Genomic DNA, 19,752 nt, shown 5'->3' with positions numbered 1-19,752 from the left:
CTCAGCACAGGGAAGCCCAGCACCTTGTGAAATGGGGATGGGCCTCTCTGTAGAAAGAGGGTGCCCTGGTCCTGGGAGAGTCCTCCTATTAGTGGGGGACTGGAGGGTCACTGGGTTATGGGATCCTTTAAAAGGGTGAGGTGCACATGGAAACACAGCTCCTAGATCCCCTTCAGGGAAGGGCTTGCTATCCAGCTGTGAGGAGTGTGGTCAGCAGACAGCTTCCAAGGTCAGCTCTTCAGGGTTGGCCTCCCCTGCAGGGAGCCTCCTCTCCTGGGGCATTTGCACCTGGTGACTGAGAGAGGTCTGGACAAGCACAGAAGCCTGGACATCTAGGCAAGAGCTAGACTGGCTAAGGCTTTGTTGGGTCTGCCTCACTGTTTGATGTCTTCTTCTGTACCCCAAACTCCATCCCAGTGTGTACTTGGGAAAAACTCTACCTGAGACAAAAGCATATAACATGGGATGGGTCTTCCTGAGATTCCAAGGATCATACTATTATTCATCACTTACACCTGATTGTGAATAAATCCACTGAAATCTTTGCAGAGAACAAGTTTATACAGGTGTAGCTCAAGGAAAGGAAAGGGGAAAGAGTCACAAGACAAGTAAGTTAAGAGATAAGGGATTGAAGTTTATACTTTAAATATGTGGATTATATCTCCATAAAATGTTTTTTTTAAAAACGTTTAAAGAGAGAGAGAGAGAATGAAGCTGATCTAAGATGTCTAGACCCTCCCAGGCTGTGCTAGGGTACTAGCACAGCAGCCGGGTATCAGGAACTGGAAGGACTTGTGCAGGACCCTTGGCTTCTCACCAAGGCTGTCCCCACGAAGCAGATTTCACACACCCATAGCAAACCCAAGGCATGACTAGTAGCCCTTGAAGGCCGTGCTGGCCTCACCATCATCACTGTGCCCTCCTGCCAGACACATCCCAAGGCTGCTATTGTGTTCTCCTCCAGTAGGGGTCAGCAGACCGTTTCCGTAAAGGGCCAGATAGCAAATATTTCAGAGTAGGTGGGCAATATGGTCTCTGCTGCAACTGCTTAACCCTGCCACTGTAGCACAAAGGCAGACATAGATAGTAAGTAAATGAAAGGGCACGGCTGTGTTTCAATAAAGCTTTACTTACAAAAACAGGGAACGGACCAGATTCGGCTTAGGTATGTAGCTTGCTCACCTCCGTCCTAAAATCATGGACCAGCCTAATTGGAAATAATCCCAGGCCACAGAACAGGAAGGTTTTCTCTACTTGCAATCCAAAAAGCCATCATGTTTCTTGTCTTCCAGGCTTTGCTGGAGAGATGGAACCAAATGTTCTATATATATTTGACATACATTAAAGTTCAGCAGGGAACAGAGATTCACAGGATATGGTTCCTGCTCTTAAGGTCCCCATGTAAATTAGCAGGTAATTCTCATTCAGTGTGATAAGCACATGGGAGATGTGGGTACATATATGTATGTTTGGGCTAAAACCATCACTAGCCAATGTCAGCAGGGTTCAGATAATTAACTTTGGGTGCCTGGGTCAGTTGACCCTCATGGTAGTTAATAAAGTAGTATCTGTAGTCACTTCTAGCTGTTGTCTTTACACATCTACAGAGGACTTGCCTTTTCTTTTAAATTATTTTTTCAAAATTAAAAAAAAAAAAAAAAAAAAGCTTAAAATAGAGACAGGATCTCCCTATGTTGCCCAGGCTGGTCTTGAACTCCTGGGCTCAAGGGATCCTCCTGCCTCAGCCTCCCAAAGTGCTAGCATTACAGGCATGAGCCACCATGCCCAGTCACCTTTTTCAAATTAATGTTGGAAACAAAGACAAACATAATCCTAGTTTGTCACTGAGCCAGTGCCTACAGATATTGTTTTGGGGCATACACCACAGAGCTGGAGAGTTGTCACAGCCATTGCATGGGAAGGCCACAGGCTGGGTGTGGCTCCAGATCCACGTTCTCGTGTCCTGGGCCTGCTCAGTGTGTTTCGGCTCCTGTGTATGCTTTTCCCTCTGCAGTTCCATGACATCCGACCCCGGCCTTCTCAGAGGATGCTAACCCAGCTGCCCGCCCGAGACTGCCAGCCCTGTCTGTGGGTGCCCTCTGGTGGCCTGTCGGCTGGCGAGCCTCAGCGCCTGTTAAGGCAATCAGTCAGGGAGAAGGAGGAAGCGTGAGACTGAGTTGCAGACATTTCCACCAGCTTCTCCTTTGCCAACACAAACCCAAGCCTCCCCCTAGGGATTTTGGAGTGCATTCAGAGCTTGGGGAAGGAATCATTTTCATTCCTAATTCGATACCCTTCATTTTTTCAACCGGGATGGTTCACATGATCAAACCGCACAAGGGCCATTGCTCTGTGTTCTGCTTATGGCAGAGAGGGCACGGCGGCTCCCCAGGGCACTCAAGATCTGAGGGATCTGGGGGCCCAACAAGTTAAGAAGCAGCTTTGAATCTCTTCCTGGGGAGGCAATTCTTCGCGTCTAATTTTCCGCTCCTCTTCTTGTTCCTTTAGTGTCTACTGCAGTGGGGGTCTCAGTGGGAATGGACTAAGAATGCAGGAAAAGTGTGGGGGTCTGAGTACAGGCAGGTCCAGAGCTGACTCGGCTCCGGAAACACCGTAGAAACTAGCCCCAGTTCTCCCACCCACCTACTCACATGGCTAGAGGACTTAGCAAAGCCCTAGAGCACACTGGTTGACTCCATGGACTCCTGATCCAGGCTGCCTGGGTTCTGATCCTGGCTCTACCACTTTCTAGCCATGTACCCTCAGACAAGTTACTCAACCCCTTTGTGCCTTGGGGTCCTTGTCTGTAAGATGAGAGTCATAATATTGCCTACCTCCAGCGTTGTTTTGAAAAATAAGTGGGTTGGTACCTGAGAAAATGCTCAGTAAATGCTTCCTGTTGTTATTCAGGAGAAAGTTCATACTAACTGGGATAGGAATCTGAAGACGTCGGTTTCCATCCCAGCGCCACCTTATCCAGCTGTGTGTGTTCCGGGAAGGGTGACTTCACTTCTCTGTGCTTAGAGCCTTCTATTCCAAGATGAGGATGAAGACTAACTCCTTCCTCTAAACTCCTCCATGGCTCTCCATTGACCTTATGGTGAAGACCCAGCTCCCTCACCTGGCCTCTAGTGTTCTTCATGCTCCAGCCCCTGCCTTTCTCTCAAGCCTCATTTCATGCAACACCCAAGGTGGTGATGGCTGATGAGTGATACTGTAAAGCACCCATCACATCATGTCTCTCCTCTGCTCAGAGCCTTCCAACGGCTTCCCATGCCACTGAGAGTAAAACCTAAGGTCCTCTGCACAGGCTGCCAGGTCCTACAGTCTGACTTCAGCTGCCCCCAACACCGCCACACCTCCCTTCAACACACATGTCAGTGGCTGCTCCCAGCTCCCTCTTCCAGGATGCCAGCCCTCTCTTGCCTTGGGGCCTGATATGGTTTGGCTCTGTGTCCCCACCCAAACCTCACCTCGCATTGTAATCCCCACATGTCGGGGAAGGGGCCTGGTGAGAGGTGATTGGATTATAGAGGCAGACTTCCCCCTTGCCAATCTGGTGATAGTGAGGGAGTTCTCACAAGAAGTGGTTGTTTGAAAGTGTGGCACTTCCCCCTCCGCTCTCTCTCCTGCTTCGCCAGGGTAAGACATGCTTGCTTCCTTCCCCTCCTCCTTCCACCATGGCTGTAAGTTTCTTGAGGCCTCCCAGTCATGCTTCCTGTACAGCCTGCAGAACTGTGTCAATTAAACCTCTTCATAAATTACCCAGGCTCAGGTGGTTCTTTATAGCAGCGTGAGAACGGACTAATATGGGGCCTTTGCCTTTGCTGTTCCCTTGGCCGGGAGCACTTCCCTCAGATCTGCCTGGTCAGCCTTGCCTCCTTTAGGCTTTTGCTCAAGGGTCTCATGATGAGAGGGGCCTTCTCTGACTTCCCTGCAGGTGACAGAACACTGCCCCATCGCTCTCTATCCCCTGGTCTGCTTTATGTTTCTCAGTGGCCTTGCCATCACTAACCCATACATGAAGATTTGACGTGGCTCACTGTCTGCCTCCCCCATGTGCGGTGTGAACAGGGGCTTTGTTTTGCTCCCTGCTGTGTCTCCAGCTCCTAGAACTCTGTTGGGCACAAAATAGGTGCTCAAAATCTGTGTGGATCTGTGAAGGATGCTGGCTTGCCTAACAGAGGAAATTGTTTTGGCAAGGAACATCCAGGAAAGACGTCTCTTAACCTAAAAACTGGAGGCACTATCGAAAAGATCTCCAGTAAGGGAGACAGCACTCTGGGCTCCCCGCACCAGCACTGCCCACCTTTCTACCTCCAGGCACCTGGGAATTAGCCCCAGGCAGGATGAAGTCACAAGAGGCTGGGTGGCCAGCCTGAGTTCTCTCCCGCTGCAGGCAGGAGCGCCTCTTTTCACTTTTTATTTCTACGCCGCATTACTTGAACACTTGGTGGCTTCCAAAATGAAGTCACATGGCTTGATGGCAGCTCTCTGGAGGGAAATGCCGCCCTTTAATTGTCCTCAGGACTATTCTGAAAATAGAGTCCTTTTTATTCAAAGCTTAATTCTGTTAATGTTCCCAATATAAATGAATAATATAAAGCGTAAGCGAATTCTCTCCTGACAGTGTTCCTCTGCTCTATTTAAAGACCCTTCTGGGGCAGAACCTGGACTCTGCTTTTACCAAACCCACTTAAAAATCCCTCCCCCAAGAAACTGCACTGATTTTCCTTGGGCACAGTGTGTCCTGGAGAGGGACATAGATGGGCGTTGAGGAACATCTGCTTGTGGACCCAGCCTCCCAGACTGTGAACTTTGTCCACTCCCCACCACCAATCTGATCCAAGGGGACACAGGAAGCCTCGGTCCCTAGAGGCTTCAAGAGCATTATGGATGCTGAGGGGGACAAGGGACACAGGCAACAGTACAGAACAGAATGGAGTACAATGATGTAGTCACAGCATAAACAATTGAGTTAACTTGATGAGACTGGCTGGGAGTACCTTGTCAGTTCCAGACATGGGTAGATTACAGTCATTCAGGAAGCTTGAATGCTCAACTCAGTGCCTACTTCTTCCAGGAAGCCTTCTGTGCAGCTGGAGGGGATCTCCCCTTCACAGTTCCTATTACACTAATCGCACCCCTGGGTGGTACTGAGCTGTCACCACCTTTGAGTGTTTATTTGGGCACAGATGGAATCACTCCCTTGGGGACACCTGCTCTGGCCAGGGGGTGGAAGCTTTTCTGTGTGCTCTGTCACCCCCTGCACTCCATCCCTCCATGATGCCACAATGGCCACAACCAGTGGGGCTAGCTGCAACATGTTTGTGTCCCTCACCAGGTCTAATGCACTGGGAAGGGAGGACCCCTGTTGGTCTGGGTCATTGCCATATGCCCTGTGTCTGGCACAATGCCTAGACCATGGTGGGCCCTCAATAAGTCTGTGGAGAATAAAGGAATCTCCTGTACTAGAATGCAATATCCTAGATGTACAGGGCTGTGTTCCACACTTCTTTGTCCCTTTATGAATACCTATCAGTTGTAGCACTCTCTAACTACTTGCTGGCTAAAGGAATGAATGGGAGGAAGGTGTCACAGCAAAGATGGTATCTGAGTTGGGTTCTTAAAATTGAACCAATTCAGAAAATCTCAGGAGTGACTGGTTAAGATCCCATTAGCCCTTTACTATGCTCTAGCACCATGGTGGGGTTCTCATGGTTAATCCTCTCATGGTTAATTATAGGAAAGGCTACCCAGAGGCATAACAGAGAGGGTACGCCTGCTGCCTGGCTTCTGGGTCTGCCCCAGCCGTATACCTACGCAGGGGCCACCTTTGCATCCTCAGATCCCAGCACAGTGGCAGACTACTCATAAATATATGTTGGATAGAATTGAACATCTCACACCCACTAGTTAGTATTCCGTAGCCCACAAGACTGGGACATCCAAGACCCTAGGTGTAGAAGAAATGTATGCAGGAGGGGCCCTAAGCAAAAATTGCCCCATCTGCTCAGATTCTGCAGCCTAAGATTCTGCATAAGTGAAAGGATTCTAAGTCTCAGATAGCCACCAAGCCTTGTCAAGTTCGTTCTGAAGGCCTGTCACACCTAAGATGTATAGTGAGAGTCATCTCCATGCAGCTGAATTGGGAGGAGTCCAGCACAGCACCTCATGGCTGACACATGACTCATGTGAGGATGGATGGGCAGAGTGACATCTGGGAAGGAGGCAGGGTCTTCAGGAAAGGAGGTGCCTAATTCAGAGCATGGGCTGGGCTATGTGGAGGCCCCACAAGGCTCATCTGTCTTGGTGGGCAGTGGGTTCCCAGAGTGGTAAAATTTCATTTCTCCTGGAGCATCTGCTCCATAGGTAGTTTGAACTGGCGAGAGAGGAAAAGTTCCCTCGTTCCCCTCGCAGGGTGTGCGATGGAGGTGTGGCTCTCTTCCTCAGTGCCCCACTGCTCAAACCTCTAGGGGTAGCATGCAGACAGGAAAGCTGTGGGGCTCCAACACCACGGCAGCGTCTAGGGGTAAATGTTTGCAGCTGAAGCCCAGTGGGCATGTGTTACAGGGTGTTCTTTCAGTCTAGCCATCCTTAGGCAGCTTGTGTTAATCAGCTCAATTAGACTCCTTGCCTTATCGCAAGGACAGAGGGCTTTCTGTATCCCAGGGCTTCTTGCCTTGGTGTACCGGAAGAATCGGATCGCACGTGGGCTTGGAGAATGAGTGCAAGGTTTTATTGAGTGGCAGTAGCTCTCAGCAGATGTGGGAGCCAGAAGGGAGATGGGGTGGGCAGGTGGTTTTCTCCTGGAGTCAGGCCGCTCAGTGGCCAGGCTCTCTTCCAACTACCTTTGGGCGAACTGTGCGTGTTCCGCTGGTCGATGGCCTGCCGGTGTCTGCTGGTGCTTGTCAGTGTGTTCTTCCACTCCTCTCGAAGTCCAGCTGCTTGTGTCTCTGCCCGCTAGGGTCTCTGGGTTTTTATAGGCACAGGATGGGGGTGTGGTGGGTCAGGGTGGTCTTGGAAAATGCAACATTTGAGCATGAAAACAGAAATGCCCGTCCTCACCTAGGTCTGTTAGCACAGGCCCGGGGGTGGAGCCCTTGCCAGGGACCACGTCCTTCCCTTCCCAGCACTTCCCTGGCCCCCTCCTGTATCACGGGAATATTCCAAATGCAGGGCAGCAACTGCAAAGAGAAGCATAACAGTACCCCTTCCTCCTGTCCATACCTCTCCTACTTCTTCCTTCCATCCACACCCCTCTACCCAACAAAATGAGAAAAGAGACACAGAACAGGAAAGTCAAAGCAGCAGCTCAGATGTCCGTCTTCAGTCTGCACTCTACAGGAATGTGCCTTTAGGTTCACTAGGTGATATAGGTGCTGCTGGCAAGAGACCCCTCTAGGAACTGGGGGCCAAGCTCATCCAGCCCAGACAACAGCTGTGAGCTGGTCTGGGGCAGAGCTGGGGGAGCCATTTACCTCCCATGCCTCGTACATAATAGGGGGTTCCTGGGTAGGATCTGGAGCAGGTGATCAGGCGGGGATACCTTCGTCCCAGCCCTGTAGCTTTGTCCCTGCCACCCCTACCTCTTCCAGATGTGCTCTAGTGGCTACCAAGATACGCTGCAAAGCCTCACACTGCCAGTCTGGGGAGCAGACACTCACAGCTCTCAGCACAGGCAAGCTCTCCCCACCCCAAGGTCCGTGTCTCTGGTGGATGCTCCAGGCTGCCTCTGTGCCTCTGTCTTTACCTAGTTTAAGCCTCAGTTCTTTTGGGCATACAATGGGAACAATAATAATAACCTTCATTTTCTACTTGGGACTGTTAGCATAATCCAGGAGGACCTTGGGTGTGAGGTCCAGGAGGACCCATCGGGGGCTCCAGGTTAATTATTGTTATTACCTCTGCTTGACTGATAAAGAAAGGGGAAGAAGAGAGGTCACATGCTCGGACAGGCCTGCTGTGATCAGGCTGAGGCCTGGCTGGAATCTGTTCGTTCTATTTCAGCAGGTCTGCAAGCAGGAATGCAGGAAGCAGTATCAGGCCCACAGCCCAGAAGAGTGGGTGCCACTGGCTGAGAGAGGGCAGATAGGGGGATGGCCAGTGGCCAGGATCATGCCCAAGGGGCTGTCTGGGGCCTCAGCTCCTTAGGGCCCAGGGAGGTGGAACATGCCAGAAACTGTGGAACCATGAAGCAATTTGGGAGCCTCCCTGCCTGTTCCTAGATCTTCTCAGGGGTGGAACAGCCCTAGAGAGGACAGCTTCCAGTGTTGCCCAGGCTAGAACAGAACAGCCTGAGCTCCCCTAGAGACCTCTGGGGTTGTCTGAGGCCTGTCAGGCTCTTCCTTGGACAGCCTCAGTGCCTTCTTCTGGGACAAATAATATATCAAACGAACTGAAATACCCAGAGAGCTCCCTGGGAGCCAGCACCGAGCCTGGCACTGCTGGGAATGCAAAGGGGACTTAGACCCGTTGCTCACTCTCCAGGCAATTCCACTCCAAAGTGAGCACTTGGAGAGAAAGGGCGGCAGGAGGGTAAGGCAGCAAACACCCAGGTGGCTGCCCCCAGGGCAGAACATGAGGTTCAAGAAGACCAGGAGAGCACCAGGAGCCAGAGAGACGGGACATTGCTGTCTGTCTAGGAGAGGTGGGGAAGGTCAGGAAGACTTTTGTGGAGTTGGGGTTTCCTTAGAGACATTTCTGAGCACTGGTTTGGCCCTGAGGCTGGGTTTTGGGTCTTGACTCTGCTATTCCTATGAACAAGTGGTTTTGAATTCTCCAAGCCTATATTTTCTCATCTATAAAAGAAGGAAAATAATATATCTGGCCATGCCATGGCCGTGATGATGGAATGAGATCATGTTCACAGCACTGAGCAGGGTGTCTGTAAAGCAAGTCTCAACAATACTCACTGTGCTTGAGGGTGGATGGGATTGAATTTAGAGAGGTGATGGGGAAAGGAAGGAGCCAGTGACAGGACAGGGCAATTCAGCCCATCAGCTTAGGTTTGAGCTACTCAAAAGTTCATTTTGGGTAATTAAGGAAGTTTCTACTTAAGGGCTTCAGTGGGGAAACGTTTTATAAAATGAACATTTCTTTTTAAAAAGTGAAAATTCTGTCCCTGTTTTTCTGCTTTCAAGTATAAATTTCATAGAACTATTCCAGCATGCATTAAGCACATTGTGTTAATGTGCTGTGCTCAGAGTTGTGGTGATCCAGAGACCAGGTCATTTCCACCTTCAAGGAGTTTGCAAGTTCATGCGCACAGCCTTGTGGGAGAAGGCGATTTCAGGAAGCCTAGCCCAACCCGTCTCTCAGATGCCTCCAAGGCACTGCCACGGATGGGTTCCCCACCCCCAGATGCCATGGTGTTGGGCAGATCTGCTTCTTTTGCTAAGATTAAGGGCAAATGGGCCACTGCTTACTAAGGCGGGCAAAGTGGGAGCAGCTAGAAGTGAGCACTAGAGATCTGGTGAGAAATTCCAAGACTCTAGGGCAAAACTTCCCCAACAAGCCCTCCTTTGCTGAATTTAAAATGAACAGCCCAGATGCAAAGAGAGTATTTGTTCTGTGTTCACAGGGAAATGGCCTGTGAAGATCTGACCTTGGCTCTGACTTCCACCCTCTCTTGCCACAGACCAGAGCCACAGAAGCATTAACCCTCAGTCCACCGAACCATTGCTATTCAGCAAAAGGCATCCGGCTCCTTATTTGGGTTTAGGGGAATTGGGTGCAGCACATCACAGCGGTCATTTATTAAGCTTCACCTACTATGTGAGGTGGCTCATTATGCTAAAAGATAGACTCCCCATTTTATAGACGAGGAAACTGAAACTTAGCACGGTTTAATAATCTGTCCAATACTCATACAGCTAAAATGAAGCCAATGAGAAATGCTTATCAGAGCTGGACATCAAAGACTATGTTTTTAATCATAGCTCTACTAGCACCTAAGCCAGTGCTGTGTTTTAAGAAGCCCTTAAGGGACTCTGACAGTTTTCTTTATCAACCCTTCTTCCACAGTTCTAAATAGCAGAACTGTGGATTGTAGAGAAGCAGATTGGAAACTTACAGCCATGAGGCTGCATCTAATCAAAAATATATTTTATTTAACTAAAAGAATGACTTAGTGTCTGTGTGTGTGTGTGTGTGTGTGTGTGTGTGTGTGTGTGCTTTTTTGTAGAGGTGGGGTCTTACTATGTTACCCAGGCTGGTCACAAACTACTGGCCTCCAGTCATCTTCCCGCCTTAGCCTCCCAAAGTGCTGTGCCCAGCCCTAAAACAGTGTTTTTAAATTACAACATGTTAATTTAAGTTAAATGTCTTTCCTAACATGTATCACATAACCTATGTTTGGCCTTTTCCATGTTGAATTACCTGCCTGGCCTGGAAAGCATCAGAATCTGTGACCCTGTAAGAGCCCATCTCTCATCCTCACTGTGATGTCAGGGCTGGTGCCTTGGTACACTTATGTTTTGAAGGTGCTTCATCTCCTTTCCCTTGGAAGGTACTCTGGGGCTGCCTCATCTGCACTGAGAAATCAGATCGAGGGCCCAGAAAAACTGATAGAACCCTCACCCTTCCCTCACTTCACCAACTCTGCCTTCCCTTTCCCACCCTGCCGAGGACTCCACAGTCCCAGACAGGGGAGCCTGTGTTCCCAGGGCCAGAAGTCCACTGTGTGTGGGCAGCTCAAAGGGGCCAGGCTGCCAGCATTGACCTCATGATCTTCAGTGGACCCAGAAGTCCACAAGGCCTGGCATTGACCAAGATCACTGGGCTCAAGCCTGGGCTACTGCCACCTGGTCCAGAGAGCCTACAAATGCAGGGCAGCACCCATTCCAGCTCTGCTGCCCTTCAAGACAGCACCAATAGCAGCCGAGGTAAGGGCTCCAGGCCCAAGAAAGGGGGCTGGCTGGTCCCCTGAGTGTCGTAAGGGCTATGGGTACCCCCTTGTTCACACGTTCCCAAAACAAGTCCTGGACAGCCTGTCTCATGACACCAGGAAACAGTTGCTTGATGGGAAACCTGCTATGTGTGTGTGTGTGTGTGTGTGTGTGTGTGTTGGCATATGTGTGTGTATGTGTGCTGGAGAGAAGAAGAAAGGAAGGGAAAAAAAACAAGAGAGCACTGAGCAATTCCAAAGGCGTGTGGTTTTCTTCTTGTGGTTTGATGCAAGGGCTTGGTGGTTTAAGTAAAGCCCTGAGCCCAGATTGTGGGACAGTTAAAGACTAGGTGGAGCAAAGGCGAGTCCTGAGAACAAAGAGCCTATTGAGGGCACCCTGCCCCAGGGGAAGAGGCAGGCAGCAGAGGGTGGGGCAGCCCCACTCACCTGTGGGAGCCCTCCTTGGGCACAGGCTTCTGGTCTACCCAAAAGGCGTCACAAGTATTACTCACTTAGGAGCTCTTCTATCAGCTCTTGGGGGCAGTGCTTGGACGGGTCACCTGCAGCTACAACTTTCTAAGATTCTAGAGCTCTTTTTTGGGGTGTGGCTTTTCTTTCTACTTTTTAGTCTCGGTGCCCGGAAGGAGTCTAAGGTACAGCATGATAATAGCTAAATGTATACAGCCCTGCTCACATGCCAGACACTAAATGTTCTAAATGTTCTCTGCTAGCTCATTTAATCCTCACCATTCTAAGAAGTTGGTCCTGTGGTGATTTCTCTTTTACGGATAAGGAAACTGAGGCACAGAGAAGCTGAGTGAGTTGCTGGTTTGTGAGTCCAGGGAGTGGGCTCTGCATCTATATTATTGATGATACGCTGGCTCATTAGGGGAGAGGGAGAATGTCCAAGACAAAGGCAAATATCAGACCTCATAGCACAGGCCCCTGTAGTCCAGACCCTTCCTTCAGCCTTCTCCCCACAATAAACACAAATCAATGCAGAAGATGATGGTCACCCCCAGGAAGGCCGACAACATGGCTCCTGACCCAGAGGAAGGCAGAAGGAGTTGGGTTCACGTGGCCCCTGTGCTGTCTGAGAGACAAGGACTGGCACTGGTTAGCACGGCCAGCTTGATGAGTCAGTGGCCAATGCACTGAGCAGCCTTTGCATACACCTCTACTGTGAAGAATGTGCCCAGGGATTGGGATTTTCTGGTAAATTGTCATTTCTGGGTGTTACACACCCTGTTAGCTTTGAGTACTGTTGCTAGAAACCTCCTTAAAATGACTGTGTAGGGATAATCCCAGCAGGGCAGCTCCCTGTCAGCCCAAAACAGAGCCCCTGGGCAGAACACTGACACATATTTTGTGGATGTCCTTTCGGCTGACCCCCAGGCTGTGGGAACTTGAGTTGCAGACAAACTCCCACCTGGCCTCGCACCCTGGTGCCCCTCCAGTAGCCTCTCGCATCCCCTCTTCTCAAATCACAGGGCATGCTGAAGCCAATAGTGAGTGGGGAGACCCTCTAAGATCCCACAAAGCAGCACAGTGGGTGGAAAGAGAACGTTGGAATCCCAGAGACCAGACTTAGAGTCCATTACTCGCACTCTCTGATAGATAAATAAAAATGACCAGCTTGTGGTTACTGTGAGGATTCAAAGGGCCTTAGCTCCTATGGCACTGAGCATGGTGCCTGGCACAGAGTAAGTGCTTAATGGGTATTAGCTGTTGCTACCTGGACCAGCACCTGAGACTACTGAGAGTGAAACTGATGCTGGAGAAGTGATATTGAATAATAATCTGTACCAGGGCCAAGCGTGGTGGTACAGGCCTGTAATTCCAGCAACTCAAAGGCAGAGCCAGGAGGACTGCTTGAACCCAGGAGTTCTTGACCAGGCTGGGCAACACAGCAAGACCATCATCTCAAAAAAAAAAAAAAAAAAAAATGCTGGGTGTGGTGGCTCATGCCTGTAATCCCAACGACTTGGGAGGCTGAGGAGGGAAGGTTCACTGGAGTCCATGAGTGAAGGCTGCAGTGAGTTATGATCATGCTTCTGCACTCCAGCCTGAGTGACAGAGCAAGACTCTATCTCATTAACGACAAAATAATAATATGTACCTGGCATTTTTGGTTAGCATTTTCCATACATTTCCTTATTTGTTCCATGAAATAAGATGAAGAGTCACTTGAGAGCCAGAGAGGTTAAGAAACTTGCTGTCACTTTCCTGGCCTGAGGATCTCTGCAAAACCCAGTCCAGAACTGCAAGCCAGGAAACGTCTCATAAGAAAAGTCCATGCCCGTCAACTTCACTTGAGAATGCACTGTATCTGGAAGCCATTAGCTTTATCCCTAGTGAGTAACAATTTAATCTGGCTGAGGCAAATAATAAATTATTTTTATTTTATTTATTTATTTATTTATTTTGAGATGGAGTCTCCCTCTGTCACCCGTGCTGGAGTGCAGTGGCGCTATCTCGGCTCACTGCAAGCTCCACCTCTGGGGTTCAAGTGATTCTCCTGCCTCAGCCTCCTGGGAAGCTGGAATTACAGGTGTCTAACACCATGCCCAGCTAATTTTTGTATTTTTAGTAGAGATAGGGTTTCACTATGTTGGCCAGGCTGGTCTCGAACTCCTGACCTCCAGTGATCCACCTGCCTCAGCCTCCCAAAGTGCTGGAATTACAGGCATGAGCTACTGTGCTTGGCTGAAATTAGACTTTTTAGATCAGAATACAACATTGGGTTGTGTGAAACTTCAAATCTATTGTGTTGAAACTAAACTCTCCTTATTGCCAAATTAGAACATTATTGTTCACATGGGCAAAGAAATCCACACTTTTACAAAAGGGTTTTCTACCAGGTTTCTTGAAACATGAAGTTCTTCCATACTTTTCAGGACTGGAGCTATTACATAAAACTGGGCACACATGGATGCTTGCATGAACAATGTTAGCACTCTTAAGGTCCAATTTATAATGTGTAGAGCCCCAATTTGGAGCTGGCTAGATAGTCTGTGAGGCAAGACTTAATGAGTAATGTGAACCTGCTTTGTCCCTATATCCTGAAGCATCATGTGTCTAACACAGACTTTGACTTTCTGGGGTCACCATCCCTGGCTTCCTTTCCAAACTTCCATCTGAACCATGCTGCTGCCACTGCTTGTAACAACTTCCCCAGGCTGGCAAGAATCTAGATTAGGCACAAGTCTACATGACCAACATATACCATTTGCCACACCAAGTTGTCCTCTGTTCCTAGACTTGGCTAAATTGTTACACCTAGATCATTACATCTGGCTTTCTGAGCACCTGCTATGGAGCAAAATAATGTAAGATAAGAGTATTAGTGCCTGCTAGAAAATGGAAGACAAAATAGAGCTACGAAATAAAGTCTCTTTATTTCCCCCTTCTGTGGATAACTCTGAGGACTGTCTTCTCCTTGAAATTCTAGAGAAAATCCAACATGCAGCATGAACACACATGCCAATTGAATTGCATGCCTCCTCATGGTTAATCATGAAGCAGTGGCCAGCACAGTAACACATTGCATTGTTTTACATGTATCTTTGCCTCACTTCTCATTTTTTTCCACCCTTATATCCCTGCCCTTATGCCTTGCAAATACAGTGTCAGCACCTTAATCCTTGCTTAAAGCTCTGCTTTCTGGAAGACACAGGTTAAAACAATCATCCAAGAGTGATTCTAGAAAACAATGATCAGGATGGAATTTTGAGTTGAATGTCCCATTTGGCTTAAAATAATAGGTACTCCATTGTTGGTAATATATGGCTAGTAACAACTCCTTAGCATTTGGTAGACTCATGATTTTTTCAATTTTCACTGTAGTTAATTGGGATAAAATGCAGGTCAGGCATAAGACAAGGCATTGGAAGATTAAGTGGCCATGGCCTTCAACCAGTACAGAAGTTGATACGGTTTGGGTGTGTCCCCACCCAAATCTCATCTTGAATTCCCACGTGTTGTGGGAGGGGCCTAGTAGGAGGAATTGAATCATGGGGGCAGGTCTTTCCCATGCTGTTCTCATGATAGTGAATAACTCTCACGAGATCTGACGGTTTTAAAAAGTGGAGTTTCTCTGCACAAGCCCTCTTCGCTTGTCTGCTACCATGTGAGATATGCCTTTCACCCTCCACCATGATTGTGAGGCTTCCCCAGCCACCTGGAACTGTAAGTTGATTAAACCTCTTTTTTTTTTGTAAACTGCCCAATCTTGGGTATGTCTTTATCAGCAGTATGAAAATGGACTAATACAGAAGCAATGTTACCTATGAGGCTTTTGGACTAGGATGGCTACTTATGGCAGCAGTAAAGACATTTAAATAAATAATAGGATCAGGGAAGTTGATTTATGGTTCTAAAAGCCAGGTGACTTCTATGGCAATATTAAAGGAGGTCTTTATTTCCTGCAACATCAGGGAAAACTGTGTGAAAATCAGGTTCAGAATCTGATTCTAAGGGTTTTGGAGCTGCCATGAAGATGAAATGCATAGCCTTGACAAGTATTCTATGTCAAGTCAGGGTTCTGATAGGGAAAGTGTAGAAATCTCAGACTTGGAATGGAGACTATTAGGTGGATGAACCTGAGCATCTAGAAACTCCAAATTCCTGTAAGCCCTCCTTCCCCAAAGACGTGACACCTTCATCTTTGCCAGAGAAGACTAGACACTACTTGCTGGCTGTAGAGTATAATAATCTCACCTGAAGCAGTGGCTTCCCAAGGTGATGCCTGTCCTCCTTAAGAAAAACTAACCCCCACCACCTCTCATTGTCTCCAGACTGAGAGCCAGAGGCAGGTCTGGGCAAGCTAAGCTGCAGATGCAAAATCCTGTTTCAGGGTGAAATTGTCTAGATAAGAAAAAAGTTACAAACTCTAGCAAGAACTGCTGAACGTAAATTGAATATTGAGGGTAGTAGCCCAAAGAGGGGGCAATACAGAGCTGGATAGTGGGGTATTCATTGAAATGGGATAACTCATTTATGACTCATAATTTAGTTTTGTATCAAGAACACACGGATAGTTTTCTAGGATGGTATTTGAGGCCTTGACTTCACAAGGAACTACAGAAAAAAAAGTGGAGACCACAGAAATACCTTGGCATAGTGTTGAAGAAGAGATTAGAAGGCTCAGGGAACTAGGAATATGATACAGGGACCTCTTATGTTTAGACCAAGAGCCTGCCACCCAGAGGGCATATTTTTCACTCAGACAGTAGAAAGTGCATTGGTGAGCAAGATACCAGCATCTTGGAGAAGCTCAGTGGTGCCTTTCAAAGGCACACACTGCAAACATAATTACTTGATTGGCAACTAACCAGAGCGGTAGGTTCAGTCAGAGTGCTTTGGTCCACGGGGCTCTATGACAGTAATTAACAGATTACAGAGTCCAAGGAGTGAGTGGCATAGACCACCAATTAAGGTGCTATTGGGTTTATACAAACAGGAAGATATCTCGAACTGGCAAATGGAAGACTGACATTAACCACAGAAAAGGAAAATTGAAGCCTATGCCTCAGAGTCAGTTCACAGACCCAGAGCCCATTATGAATGGAATTCTAGAACCCTAAGTGCTGATAAAAGTCATTCTCACAGAAGATCCAGTGCATCTGCAAACCCACCCTGTGGTTATTTCCCCAGTGCCCAAATATATAGTTAGGATAGATATAATTAGCATATACTTACCAGCTGGTAGATCTCTTACAGTAGTGGCCTGATTTGTGGAGTGAGGACCATTATGAGAAGAAATGGAAGCCCTTGAAAGGCCAAATGGAAGCTCTTGACTTTTTCCTATCCCCAATACTAGCTTCCAAGAAAAATTAGAAGCAATGCCACATTTCTGGAGGAATTTTAGAGATTAGCATTACCATTCAAGATTTGAGAGATGAAGGTATTGGTCTCTATTGTATTCCCAATCAGCTCACCTCTGGCAGTAGACCCTGCAAGCTTAATACTCTGTTTCAACTGCTGGTCAAAATATAAGTTTTTTATTTCTTATTTTTCTAGAGATAGGGTCTGTTACCTGGGCTGGACTTGAACTCTTGGACTCATAGGCTGAAGTGATTCTATCACTTTCCAAGTAGCCGGGACTACAGGCACATGCCACTGGATATGGATATTTACTGGGGCAGAGCAACACAGCCTCAGGCAATCCATCAGTAGAGCGGGACCAAAGAAGTTTACCTTTTTTTTTTTTTGTAGTTTATGTAAAAATTTATTTGAACCAAATGTATGAAAAAGTGATACTATTACATATGATAAAGTTACAAGAATCTAAAGAAAAGTGTGGATTTATTCCATTGCACAATTTGCTGTGTGTTTCCTGGGTAGTGTGGTGCTGAATAAATAGGGAGTGGGGTGGTGGGGTGGGGTGGGTAAGGGATTCGGATAAGCCAGAAGCAGGGTGATTTTAGTTGGAATTGTAAACTTTAGTCGGCCCCACACGCTGCTGGGGAATGTGGAATGTTCCAGCTCTGAGATGTTAACTGAGAAAAGAGAAGTCAAACAAAGCCGATACGTGCAGCCCTGTCTACAGAATCCTTCATTATCCAGTTTAATCAGGAGTTTCTTGGTGTTTTATTAACTTGGTCCCAAAGAAGGAATTCAAGTCCTAGATAAGTAAATCTTCAATTTGCTATTCCCTGAAGTATGGAAATGAAGTTGGGCCAATTTTAATCTCTGCTGCCAGAGAGGCCCTTTCTGCTAATAGATAGAAACTCTTTTGCTAAACTTATTAATGACTTGTAGTCTTTTGGAGATGGCTGACCTGAATTGGACTGAAATCCACCATATTCTGGCTGAGTGGGTCATTATTGGAATGAGACACTTGCTCTTCAGAGAACAACTTTATTTTATTTTTTTCTTGAAATGGGGTCTCACTCTGTTGACCAGGCTGCAGTGCAGTGGTGCGATCTCAGCTCACTGCAACCTCCACTTCCTGGGTTCAAGTGATCCTCCTGCCTCAGTCTCCTGAGTACATGAGACTACAGGCAGGTGTCACCATAATTTTGTATTTTAGTAGAGACAGAGTTTTGCCATGTTGGCTGGGCTGGTCTCCAACTCCTGACCTCAAGTGACCTGGCCTCCCAAAGTGTTGGGATCATAGGCGAAAGCCACTGTGCCCGGCCAGAGAACAACTTTAGAATGAAGGAAATACACAAAAGAACATCACATCAAGGATCTATTAATTACCATCTATTAATTACTATATGTGGGTAATTATGACTATTACCCAAGCATTCTACATTGACTGCTTGAGAGGATGTTTGTTCTGCATGGTGGAGTGTGGAGAAGGGCCAGGATTCTTAGGTTAATCTATCTGTGGGTTATGACTTCCCACAATAGCCACCCCTGGCCCCAGCAGCCCTTTTATTGGCTCTGGATGGAAAATCCCTACCCATGTGATGGTCCCTATAGTTTGACCAACAGTTGACCCAAAAGGTTATGGTCTTCAGCGTTTTAATTATATCCACGACTAGATATTGTGGTCTGTGTTCTTCAAAGTATGGGGCTGCCTATTCTCCCAGGAACCAAATGACCTCTGTCTTAAGAAAGTATGCTTATGAGGAAATACCCTGCCCACCTTAGGAATAAATGTAAGTCAAGGAAGAAATAAGACAGCTGAAAAGCTGGTGCCATTTGAAAAAAAAAAAAAGGGAAGGAATGAGATTTAACTGGTGCTCAAAGTTTCTCCGATACAAAATATTTGGTCATGTATTCATAATTTGCTTGACATTTCCAGCAAAGTGAAGATGGCAATAACAAAAGGAACTTCATACAAGAGAAAAGAAAGACCCACGGAACTCCGGAGTTTCTGTTGCAACAAGACTCTTCTGTTTTGCTTGTATACAGTTAAGTTCGTTTAGTGTCTGATCCAGTGTCTGATGTAAGCCCACGTTCTCTTCTTTGGCCTGGGCAAGTTTCTCTTCTAGGTCATCAATTGTCTTTTCCAGTTTTGCAACCATTCTCTCTGCAATTTCAGCACGGGTCTCAGCCTCTTTCAGTTTGTCAGACAGAAGTTTAATTTCTTCTTCATATTTGTCCTCCTTTTCAGAAAGTTTTCAGATGCAGCCTCCAGAGATTTCAGGTTGTTAGTAACATTCTTGAGTTCTTCTGCCAGGTCACCACATTTTAGTTCAGACACCTCTGCAGGCTCCTCTGCCCTCTCCAGCTCACCCTCCAGGATGACCAGCTTACGAACTACCTCCTCGTATTTGCGGTCAGCCTCTTCCGCAATGTGCTTGGCCTCTTTGAGCTGCATCTCCTGAATTTCCATCTTCTCCTCATCCTTCATGGCCCGGTTTTCTATGATCTTCATTCCTCTCTCACTGTCATCTGCAGCCTTTTCCGCCTCCTCCAGCTTCTGCAGGGCCGTGGCCAGTCGTTCCTGAGCCCTGTCCAGCTCCTTCTCAAGGAGCTGGATGCGTCGGTTGAGGGCGGCCACATCACCTTCAGCTTTCTCGCACCGCTCGCGCTCCGCTCTTTTTCTTAATGCTAGCTCATTTGCTCACATTTGCAACAACCCGCTGTATCAACAGTGGCAGCTCTGATAATAGTCTCCCCTCCACCTACCACTCACATCCCCACGCTGTTGGTACTTCATGTACTCTTTGATCTGCAACTCTGGAAGATTAATATTTTAAAATCAAAGCTCATCAAATGTTCCTCCTGACTGCTGCCTTTCCTTAATTTCCTTACGAGTGTACCATATTATTAACATCACCCAATTTCCCTATGACCACAAGTATTTTTGTGTGTTCTCCCCTTTGGCCAGAATTATTTTTTTTTGAAAGGGCAGCCTTTAGGCAGCATAGTCTGCCTCCTTATTGACTTTGGAAAAGTTATTCTAC

At 47.5% G+C, this 19,752-nt stretch overlaps 1 pseudogene across 1 annotated transcript in view; it reads right to left on the bottom strand.

Annotated features, from left to right (window-relative positions):
• Positions 1-18,593: 18,593 nt before the first annotated feature.
• LOC108522192 (tropomyosin alpha-4 chain pseudogene) overlaps positions 18,594-19,752 on the bottom strand; it is a 1,779-nt pseudogene continuing 620 nt past the window's right edge. The window contains exons 2-3 of the transcript XR_001883400.1: positions 19,475-19,525; positions 18,594-19,396 (exon numbers count right to left, since the gene is read on the bottom strand). The product of XR_001883400.1 is annotated as a tropomyosin alpha-4 chain pseudogene (transcript). The remainder of the gene's footprint in view (positions 19,397-19,474; positions 19,526-19,752) is intronic.

The sequence above is a fragment of the Rhinopithecus bieti genome, unplaced genomic scaffold (genome assembly GCF_001698545.2).
Source record: "Rhinopithecus bieti isolate Rb0 unplaced genomic scaffold, ASM169854v2 scaffold_57691, whole genome shotgun sequence".
NCBI lineage: Eukaryota > Metazoa > Chordata > Mammalia > Primates > Cercopithecidae > Rhinopithecus > Rhinopithecus bieti.
Note: the sequence above shows the minus strand (reverse complement) of the source record. Positions and strands in the feature narration are given on the sequence as shown.